The sequence below is a fragment of the Parus major genome, chromosome 2, assembly GCF_001522545.3.
Source record: "Parus major isolate Abel chromosome 2, Parus_major1.1, whole genome shotgun sequence".
Lineage (NCBI taxonomy): Eukaryota > Metazoa > Chordata > Aves > Passeriformes > Paridae > Parus > Parus major.
Window position 1 is genome coordinate 68,501,841 of NC_031769.1, and position 9,699 is coordinate 68,511,539.

General features: G+C 41.1%; 1 long non-coding RNA gene across 1 annotated transcript; it reads left to right on the forward strand.

Annotated features, from left to right (window-relative positions):
* The first annotated feature begins 4,579 nt into the window (after positions 1-4,579).
* Positions 4,580-8,913, forward strand: LOC117245461. Its single transcript, XR_004500175.1, has 3 exons — positions 4,580-5,172; positions 5,446-5,564; positions 7,849-8,913. It is a non-coding gene; the product is annotated as an uncharacterized LOC117245461 (long non-coding RNA).
* The last annotated feature ends 786 nt before the right edge of the window (positions 8,914-9,699 follow it).

Consider the following 9,699-nt stretch of genomic DNA (forward strand, 5'->3'; position numbering starts at 1 on the left):
AAGAGAAGTCATTTTGCCATCAGACTTCAGGGTGCAAACGGTTTCTTTTCTTGAGCTTCTCCCAAAATTTGGGCAATAGGGTGGAATGGCAAGAATTCCTGTTTCTTCCTCTTAGTCCTTAGGATGCAAGGAGGAGAGGCTGGCATAGGAAATTACGTGCCTGTTAAGAAAGGTAGCTCAAGAGATGTTCACATCTCTCGAAGCTAGCACACAACTCAGGGTATTGTTTCCTTATTTTTCCTTTTTCTTTTAAACACACAATAAGACGAATAATCAGAAATAAGCTAGGTATGAAGCTTCATACACAAAGGCACAAAGGTTCTCACTTTTGCTTGGTAACAATTAAACACCTTGTTCAGAGAGTAGACTGAGGCACAGAGAAAACAAGGAAATGATGTTCCATCTCCTCCTCCTTCGTCACTCCCACACATGTCTCCTTAACACAATATAACAACTACTTAGGGTGTGCAACTCCCAGTAGCCATGGCCCAAACACCTTTTTGGGCTCCATGGCAAATTAAGTCCCACAGCCAGCTCCAGACTGTCCATCAAGCTGGGCAATTTTCAGGGAAGAAATGACATTTTATATAAGGAAAAAAATGTGTGAGAGGCCATGTGCTCACTCCTCCCTACATGCTGAGGGCACCAGGGAGTGGAAGTGAAATTAGAGAATTTATTAACTTAGAAAACAGGTTCAAACTCTGAACCCTGGTATTTCACTTCACTCAAGTCTCCTTTGGAATAAGGGCTAAAAACAACTGCCGAACTGTCACTCCTTATAGGCAAACAGCCAGGTTCTGTGCTTACTGGCAATCTGTGCACACTGTCCTTATGAGCATGAAATGTAGTGTGATTTTATGTTCAGGACAAGGTAGAGCCACTGGGAATCCTTGAAAGAAGCTAAAAAAAAAAAAGACAGAAAAATCCCAGAGCAGACAGAGCACACCAGAAGGCTGAGACTGCTAATGGGACAGCTGTAAACAAGGATGAAAGACTCAAATTCAGAATTAAAAAGGGTAGTGGGAAGAGTCCAGAAGACCACTGATTTTAAATCTAGACAATCTGTACTTCCAAACTAATATATTTTACTTCAATTATCCTAGAAGCAAATAGGAGAAATTAACTTAGCTTTAGATCTTCAGTAAGACCACCTTTCAAGAGACTTCCCACAATCTTTCAGACTTTGAAGGAAGACTACCAGCACTGGTAGTCTTTAGGACTATTAGTCCTAAAACTAATAGAGGCAAGAGAGAGGTTTAAGGCTCTTAAATACAGATTCAGCATGTCAATTCTGAAATGCTAAATAAAAGCACTGGTGTCTTATTAAACGAAAAACAAATCACCAAGAAACCAGCTTTCAGGGATCTACTGAACCACCACATTGTACTTGCTCAGAAAATTACCCAGCATTTTGTTCTGAACGAAGAAATACAAATCAGTTTTGCTTAGAAAATGCAGGAGCCAAACTCTTCTATTGTGAGGGTTTCAATAGACACTCAAATAACTTTGACAGCAGCATGGAGGCGGAAGGGTGTCTCTGACCCAGTTTCTGTATTACAGCATCTCTTGGGTGATGGTGGTACAAATGTTCACAGCAGAAACTCTTTTTTCTCTTTTCTTCTCTTTTCCTCCCCTCCTTGCCTACCATCACTTTGTTTAAATAATCCACAGATGTTATCATGGGCACAAGAATATGGTTAATTGAGCTTAATGATTGCTGGCGGCTTCTTATATGCATTCAGCTGGTTATTCTTCAGCAGAGAGCCCTTTACACAGTGTGAGAGGAAAAAATTGGTTTTTTCTTTGGCTTTCTCATTTCATGGCCTGATGAAAAAAGAATTCATTTTTTTCTTGAGATCTTTGCCCAAATCCTCTTAACATGCCGTGGGTAATTTTGAAGGTCAGGCCCTCTTCACCCAATGGAACCTAAATTATTTTTTTCTAGGCTCTTCATCAAGAAGTTTCTGGCTTCTTCTCACACCACTAATCCAGGAGAAGTTTCAATTGCTCCTTTTCATAGAGCAACAAAAGCCTAGAGAGGCAGGGAAGTGAACTACTGAACAGGCAGATAAATGCATGAAAGAAAGGCTCCATGTACCCAGGCAGCAGAGAAATGGGGACTCCATTTGTGCAGACACCTAAGGGCAGTACCTCTGCCAGGAAGCCAGGCAAGAGATGTGACAGATGAACTGGGATGAAAACACTGAAAATCTGAGCAAGAGAGACAAAATCCAAAGGATGCCCATAAAGCTAAAGTCACAAGTTTTTTTACCACAGCAAGGGCTGAAATACACTTCTGAGTCTGAATTTGCACAATGGAAATTTTCTCTTAAAAAACCCTCACTGCTAACCATATTTCAATATGGTTTTCAACAGATCTTGAATTATTATGAACCTTTGCTTGTCTGCTTTTATATGTCACAAGCCATCACTAACTTGACAGCTGTCTGGCAGTCTTTCAAGCATCTTCAAAAACACAAAACTAATCTTGCTTTTAATGTTTTCCCTACTTCTAGCTCCTAAACCAAAATTGAATTCAGAGATTTGAAAAGAGCAGAATCAGAAATAGATTTTCATAAATGTTCTGATAAAGAAAAATTAAAGAGCTACGCTGTCAAAAGCAATGGTATATTGGCAGAAGAAAAGCAGGAACAATTTTACGTTAGACTGCACAGTGCACAGTGGTATATGCCACAGCCAGGAGTAACCAGCCTTTGAGAAGCCCACAGATGATTCTGCTATACACAGGATAACCACCTGGGATTAGGTGATTATCCACACCAGGTGGATCCCAGCAGAGGTGCACGAATCTGGGGGCAACTGCACAATGAGAACCCCGGCCACGGAAGGAGGTGAGACAGCAAAAATTGTTAAGGAGATCCCTGTTCTACTGGACAGTAAAGCAGCCAAAGTCACAAGAAGCCACTGTCATCAGTGTCATAAAACCTATTCCCACCTCTCTACCTCTCATTTTCCTTGGTTAGTAAGTTTTGTTCAAAGTGCTAGTGCATATTTGTTAGGGTTAATGAGATTGGTCACACTTGCACTAGTCAGTTAAAAGACAAAAAGAGAAGACTAAGAATGGAGAAAGGATAAACAATACATTAGCATTCTCGTTTAGCTGGAGAAACCAGGTCACTTTTTGCTTTCTTCTCAGCTTTGTTTGTTTGTTTGTTTGTTGTTTACACTAGGGAAAAAGACCAATTGTAACCTTATAAATCTAACCCATTTTTGTTCAAATCAAATTAATTTTACTTCATTTTCTCAAAATAAACACATCTTTTATCATTTGGAAGCTCACATTTGTTAAGAAAATAGTAGTGGTAAAAACTTTTGACCATTTCTAGTGATTCCTTCCTTATGGGAATTGCAGCACTTCCCAGGAAAATGTTAGCTAGTACACTAACTTCAGTACTGTTAAGTTCCCTCAGGTGACAGAACCATAATTTCCTCTGCTGCCAGAGACTTCCCTCTTGACTTTGGGCTATTCACTTTGCCTTTGTGCTCCTCAAATCCAGCTATAAAACAGCTATAAAACTTGTTCTTTACAGAAGCACCACGAGCATAAAACCACTCATTATTTGAAGCTTTTGCATACTGTGGAGGAAGAAGGTATAGAATACATAAAAACCCACTTGAATTAGGCTTTAGAAGGATGCTGGGAGAATGATGGACCTGACTGAATTAATATGCTCAACTGAGCAAAGCAGTGTTGCTTCCTGAATGACTAAAGCCTTAAGATGCTCTTAAACTTGCAAATAGCGCTACAAAATCTCTGATGGGTTACAGATAGGCAGGACTGCTGTTATATAACTCAGCCAGAAGACAAGAATTATTCTGCTGTTCAAAAGGCTACAAACATGCAGTGGCTCAAGCAGACCAAAAGGAAAAGCAGCCAGTACTACAAAGACCAATGAAATAAACAACATCATTCCCAAAGCAGTTTAATTTTATCTCCAGTGGAAAAGCCAGGCTCTGCTTTGCTTTACCAATGGTATATGAAGAATTTGCGTGTCTATGATGTCATTTCAACACTGGACATTTGTAGATCTACTCCTGCCACTTAAAACATGTTTTCTGAACATAGCCTTAGCTGAAAAACCCTTTCCAGGGTTTTCCAGGGTAGAATCGATCTCATTCACTTGCTGGTCTTTGACGTCCCTCATCGAGATTCAGCGTGGTCTGTTTGCCTTTCTCTGAAGGTGGAAGCACAGGCCAGGGCTGAGCTCGCCACGGCAAGGTCAGTAGCATCCCATAGAGCCACACGCTAACAGGGAACAGCGGGGAGCCCAGGGCCCTCCTCCTCGGCCAATTACCAGCACTACCTGGTATCGGAGCTAGCTGTGCAGGGGGAAAAGGGAGAAAAACTGAGAAAAAGCGAAGCCGATGATTAAGGAGTAAAGGATGGCAGATGAAACTAAAAATAGTCCCCTCGGCAGTTGTAAAGGAAATTCGTTTGACAGGAGGCTGCTTCTTTTGTCGAGAGTGGTTTGTTATGCAAGAGACGATACCAACACCGGCTCTTCTTATCTGGCTTGTCAGTTTAACTGACGAAAAGGAGCAGGGTTAACATCTCTGGAGCCACTGCCAGTCTCAACATTTGTTTGTTTTCATGCATGTCCGTGTTTTAAGAGGCAGCCCGGGGATTAATACCGTCCAGAAACTGTGGTGCAAGCTCAGTTAGGCAATTCCACAAAAATCTTCAGAGTACTTACTCGTCATTAAAGGCAACAATTGAGCCCCTGCCTGCTGCTGGTTTCGTTCCCTTTCCTCCTGCTTCAGCCATCACATGGTGACTTTCCTGCACAACAGAAAACTGAATGCCCACAGGTTTTTCCACGCACAGGCAGCAGAGAACAACTGCCTCTACTCTGCTTTTACAGTTCTCAAGACAGATGACCCAAAATGTGCAGAACCTCCTGGATACAAGAACATGAAAAACTAAACCAAAGAAAGTTGTTTCATTTTCCCCCCACTCCTTCCTGATGCTGAGCCTTCCACAGCACTTACACCTCTATGTGCAAAGGTAAGAAGTAAGAAGGAAGAGGCTTTAAAAGAAACCACCTTAACACCTCCTTTCTTACAGAAGAGAAGCCAACATAAAACAAAGGGCAGCAGAAGTAAAAGTGAGGCCATCGGCAGCTTGCTGGCCAAATGTCCACATGACTGCAGGTGAGTCTGTACATTCCTGGTTAACGTGCCTTCTGGCATGCCTGAAAGCTTTTGGAGAGAGCCTGGTGGTCAGGGCTGCCAATATCTGCCGGTGAGAAGGTAAGCAAATCACAGCCTGTCCAAGTTAAACAAGTTAAAGCCAGGACTTCCAAAAACTCAAGTGACACACATAGGGTGTGCGGGAATGAGCACTTGGGTATGATGTAGGTGCAAGGGAAAACAACTCTTACTTGCCTGCTTTTCATTGGATTTCCCTGAAACATTCATTTTTAGACCCAGTATGCTGCACTAAACCATGGGTTAATTAGAAACAGGAGTCTCTCCTCTATTCCTATTTTTGAAGGAAATCTTCATCAGCACAAAGACAGCAATGCAGAAGTCCTGTCTCCTCGGTGAGTAACTAAAATCATCTTCTCTGTCCCAAACATCAAGGTGATTGGTAGAAAAATAAGCAGAATGAGATAAAGTGGTGGAAAATCCTGGTTGAAAAGTATATAGCAGCTTTTTACTTCAGGTTTTAAATGTGCACTGTGTTGAAATATTCTGGGCATCTTCTGTAAACTAACTTAGAAACTCGATCCCTTTCCCACTCAGTGAAGGAAGACCTTTGGTGGCAGATTCTGCCCTAAACCAAATCCACCTGCCATGAACTGCTCGGGCCACAGGATGCCACTGTTGCATTTCTTTTTCAGGAGGTCGAAAGTGACAAATTGTTTGCATGAACAGGACACCTAAATTTAATACCTCTTTTCCTTCTTAACACATACAATTGCCAATGTTTAGAGTTTCAGACAGAACATCCAGATGTAAATAGCTCAGAGCTGCACAGGAATATGTGTTTTCTTCAGGAACAAAATGTTTGAATACCTTTTAAGGCTCGATTACTGAACCCAGAACTTCTGTACCTTCATAAATTTTCTATGCACAAGAAATCTTTCCAATGACTGCCCCAAGTGTTGACTCCAACTCTGATAGTTTTATCCACAAAATAAATAACCTGTTATTGGATTTCATCTGTGTCCAGATGAGAAAAGAAAAACACTAGATGGGAGAGTAGATTAAATCAGAGAGAAGGCAGGCCGCTTATAATTGCTACCTCTTGTGAAAGAGAAAGAATCCCTACCATGTTACTAAAACTTCATAAATATTTTACTAATATAAAATGGAATGCAATGTATTCATGCCAACAGACAGGGTAGAGGCCTGAGCTCCCAGATAGCTGCTCTTGCTGCAATTTTGTGTAATTTGCAAACTGGCACACAGAATCAGAGACCCAGGACTACTGAGACCTATGGGATGGTCACAATGAAAGCACCGCACACAGGTCCACCAGTGAGAATTTTAGAGTAGTCAAGATTGCAGAGATCTAAAGTCACAAGGTCTAAAAGTCCTCAAAAAGAAAATTTCAGTCCTGAAATATTTTCACATTGAAGTAGTAAATTATTACAAAAAACTAAGTATGGGGTTGAAGACAGTCTCCAAAATCTACACAGACAAGGGTTCCCCCAAGTTCAGCACAACACAGATGGAATTTGTGAGAATGGGTTGTTAAGAAATGAGGGAGAAATTTTAATGCTAACAGTTTCTCAGATTTCAAAAGCCATTTTGGTTTTGCTCATGCCATTTTAGAAGGGAAAAAAAAATGCTTTAGCCTACTACAGCTCCATTTAGGAACAGGGAAAAAGAAAATGAATGATAAGGTTTCAGATACATCTTGGGTGGCCAGCAACAGTAGAACTTGAGGAAAGCCAGCATGAAAGTGACAGCTGTGGTGATGCAGAGCATTAGCGAGGCTGGTGTTACAGCTCTGTGCTCTAGGCTGATGTAAATATGAAGGGGCCCACAGATAACAGCCTTTTAGGACTCAAGGCTTCAATAGAAACATCCTCACTACCTTCAGCCTGTTTTGGATGTGTCCCAGAAACTGGCTATTCCTCAGTCAGGGTTCAGATTCAGTGAGACAAAATCCCTTTCTTCAGAAAGCCATGTTGTAAGATCTTTAAATCAGAACTAGACAATCACTCAGAAGATGCTGGGAAGGACTCAGCCTTGTAAGAGAAACAACTACAAACCAAACAATTCACACATTTCCAAAGACAAAAATAAAAGAAGCCCAAGGACTGGTTCCATTCCTTTAAAAATTAAGTATTTGTAGCAGCACATACCAAGGATAAAATATTAATATTAAATCAGTCATGACTGTTTACATTTCTTTTGCTGAAGAAATTTTTAGTGTTGTGATTTTTATGTCATTAGCACAGAAAAAAATTCACTGCACATAACCAATTACTTAGTTCCCAAACTGAATTTACCTCCCATTCCAAAGACCAGGGATTTCAAAATCTCCTTAAGAAAGGAAAAGAAAAAGAAAAAAAAAAAAAAAAAAGCCTTCAATCCAAATTCTTTTCTTGTTGTTTATAACAATAAACAACAGATTTCATATAAAAGCAGCAGCACAAGGGTAGAAAATAGTGTTCCAAAGCTAATTTTAGTCCTGCTGATCTAAGGAGCTTAGTGTTCCTGTCAGACTGAACAGACTCCAGTGGTGCCCTGCCTGCCTGGCTGGAGAAATCTGTCCCTGAAGATCTATTTATAGCACCTTGGACCCTGTACCTAGATGAGGTTTTAGGGTTTTTGTTTTGTTTTGTTTCATTGTGGTTTGTTTTGTTTTGTTAGGTGGGAGCATGTATCCAGGACTACATTGATCCAAGACACAGATGTGACCTACTCGAGTAAATTACCAGGAAAAAAAAAATCAAAACATTTCACACTTCATTTTGTGCACATCAGTCCATCTGGACTTCATCAGCTAGCCAAAATTCAGTCACAAAGGTTATTTCTATTACAAAGAGAAATTGATGACAGAATTGAGTGTATCTTTGATACAAACCCATCTGCTTACATACAACACAGCATCCTTTCACCTGCTACAATGTAAGAACAAATGATCTGATCTTTTTCCTTGGTAGTCACTTAAATTTAGCCAGCACAATATCTGAACCCTTCGTTATTTTCTCCTTAGAAACACACTCCTACTCCTACATTTGGATGTTTCTCTCTAGTCAGCATGATTTTCCGTGGCTTGTTTCACTGGTTCTTATGTCACATATAGACAACTCCAGCAGTCACTAGCTATCTTGTATTTTCTTTATAGGTTTCCAGGGAAAACCCCTTATATCATAGAGTTAAGAGTTTTTTTCATGTAGTTCTCATCTTGTAATTCTGCTTTGGTTGTGACCCTGTTATTTCCTGTTATATATGGAACTACCTGGTTCCATATTGACTTTAAACTCTTCTAAATACTTACTTTGCCCACAAGTTTCAGTGAATTTTACCCAGTTCATAATAGCATCTCTTCAGTTCCACCCAGTCTTCCAAACCAAAATGGCCACAACTGAACCCTTTCAGCCCAGAAAGAGAAATGCTTTAATAAAACTACTAGTTATACTGCAAACAGTGGCTGTCAAGGATACTCTTATATTTCAGCCCCTCCAAAAAAGTCAGTTTCCAGCCATGATTCCTTGTGATTTTTCAACTGTCTGTATTAAACCTGCCCATCAAAAGGGAGATGTAATTCCTCATGCTCTCCATCAAGTGCAGATAGCCTCTGCTGGATGCAAATGATGAATCGATTTCCCAAATATTTGTTATCTAGACAGGAGAATGGAGTTCATACAGGCACCCTCCTAATCTTGGGGGTTAAATCTGCCAAACTAGCTTAAACAACCTTTAAATAGAAACAGTAGGAACTAGAAACAAACAAAGCTACGAAACAGTAAAACACTCCTGCTGTTAGGCTGCCTTTGCTAGCCAGATGACAGCCCCAAACTGAGAAGGCGTAACAACTGATGGGTAGTGGTGTCTCAAACTGCAACTTCTCATCAGGGCTTCGGTTACAGTCACCACTCACCGCTGCCAAGAGAGGTAGCCCTCTTCCCCCATCCCTCCCCCAGTTTCTTCCCCGTGGGACATGTGCTTCTGCCAAGTCCTTGCTCCAGTGCACATTTGATTGCAGCACAAAGCCAATTCAACTCACTAAAACAGCAGAAAGTAAATTGGTTTTGGCTGGAAAGCAAGCAGAACTGGATTATTATGTGATCAAGCAAGCACTGGGGTTGGTGCAAGACAGTGAGAAGAAGATGAAGTGTACAGCTGAAGGCAGGGACAGCAGAAGAGGTCTAGGCAAGGTGAGAAAGGTGAAAAGCAAAAGAAGCTGTTAACATAGCTCAGCCAGTGCAGAGAATCACACTCCTACCACACTTCACAACATGTGCTTTGAGCATTCAGTTCCTGTAGCTTTTGCCTCATTTTGGGGACAGCAGCTCCTCTGTTACCTGCATGTTACTTACAGGGGATTTTGGATATACCTCTGCCACAGGACTGCACTAACAGCTGCATCTCTTAAGCCCAGACTTACAAAGCGCTGGTACCCCAAGAATGCTGCTGTGAAAGACCTGGAAAGGAAAGGGATTTTCTGCTCCCAGCTCTTGTGCAGGACATAGGGAAGCATAGGGAAGCTTTCCAAAG